The following is a 1,566-nucleotide window of genomic DNA, read 5'->3' as shown; positions in this document are numbered from 1 at the left end:
GGATATGGAGGGAAAGAACTTGGTGGAATAATACTGGTGTCTTCCCCTTAGAAGGCATTAGTTTACTCTGTAGGGTTTGTACTGCTTAGTCTTCCTTTTTTCCAAGGAATAGGTATCTTTAATTTTTTCGTTCCAGGATTAGAAAAGCATTCTGCAATATAACATAGATAACAGAGCTACACTTAACCATTTGGGAACTTCATTGTACAAATGTGGCCTCATTAGCACCATGCTTGACCTGAATAAACTAAATGTAGCACCAATACTATTGTTTTCACATGGCTAAAAGTATAGGTAGTAAATACTTGCTGACATAAATTGAAGTGAATACAATATATCTATTAAAATGAAATAACCCATTTGGAAACCCTTCCTTCTCAGGTCAAAATGGTGAGCAGGCCTGTAGTTGCAGCATCAAGCCAGTGGCTGAAGGGTGTTTGAGAATAGTATTACAATGTTGCAGGGTCCAATAAACTGGGTTAATGTGAGACAATCTGATGCATGTAGACGATGAGGTAAAGGAAGCCATAGAAGGCATAAGAAGGCTTACTGAGAACCTGTATAATGACAGGGTGTTTCACACTAAGAGAGCACTGGACCTGTCCATGAGGTAGCAGATCTTGCCTGAAGAGCAGTGAACAAAATATGAGGAGGATAAATTCTACCTTGAACCATATCTAAAAGAGCTTATTCTAGAAAGAAAAGAAAGAGTAGAATGGGCAAAGAAGAATCATATAATCAAAATCTGTGGATGCAGCTGTCCTCCATATTTTAATGATGTTGGTTAATACTGACATGTACAATTTTGAACCATCTGGCCTACAAATATATTACTTTAAATAAATGTCTATTATTAAAAAACAATTTTTTGTTATTTACTGCTATTTGAATTATTTGATACTAAACTGGGTGACCAATGAAGCATTAGCTATATGAATAGGTTAGATACTAATTTATTTAGGACTTTTGATCTATTGGGAGGCAGGATCACAAACAGTAGAGTCTTTGAAAGCTCCTTTCAGTAATATGACTATAAGAGCTCATTTTATAAATATATATTGAGAGAGAGAGAGAGAGAGAAAGAGAGACTGTGACACATCTATGAGAAATGAGTTTTATCAGAGATAAAAATTGATATAAAATAAATAAGGAGGCCCTGGCCGGCTGGCTCAGTGGTAGAGCATCGGCCTGGTGTGTGGAAGTCCTGGGTTCAATTCCTGGCCAGGGCACACAAGAGAGGCATCCATCTGCTTCTCTAACCTTCCCCCTCTCCTTTTTCTCTCTCTCTCTTCCCCTCCTGCAGCCAAGGCTCCACTGGAGTGAAGTTGGTTGGGCTGCTGAGGATGGCTCCATGGCTTCCATCTCAGGCACTAGAATAGCTCCAGTTGCAGCAGAGCAATGCCCCAGATGGGCAGAGCATTGCCCCCTAGTGGGCATGCCGGGTGGATCTCGGTTGGGCACATGCAGTAGTCTGTATCTCTGCCCTCCCCACTTTTCACTTCAGAAAAAAATAAATAAATAAACAAGGACACTAACGATTAATTCCTTTATCTTATTATTTGCCAA

At 39.6% G+C, this 1,566-nt stretch overlaps 1 pseudogene; it reads left to right on the top strand.

Annotated features, from left to right (window-relative positions):
- Positions 1–387: 387 nt before the first annotated feature.
- LOC136335652 (cytochrome b-c1 complex subunit 7 pseudogene) lies at positions 388–788 on the top strand (annotated as a pseudogene).
- Positions 789–1,566: the final 778 nt, after the last annotated feature.

Source organism: Saccopteryx bilineata, chromosome 4 (assembly GCF_036850765.1).
Source record: "Saccopteryx bilineata isolate mSacBil1 chromosome 4, mSacBil1_pri_phased_curated, whole genome shotgun sequence".
NCBI classification, from domain to species: domain Eukaryota; kingdom Metazoa; phylum Chordata; class Mammalia; order Chiroptera; family Emballonuridae; genus Saccopteryx; species Saccopteryx bilineata.
This window is presented reverse-complemented; position numbering and strand designations above follow the sequence as displayed.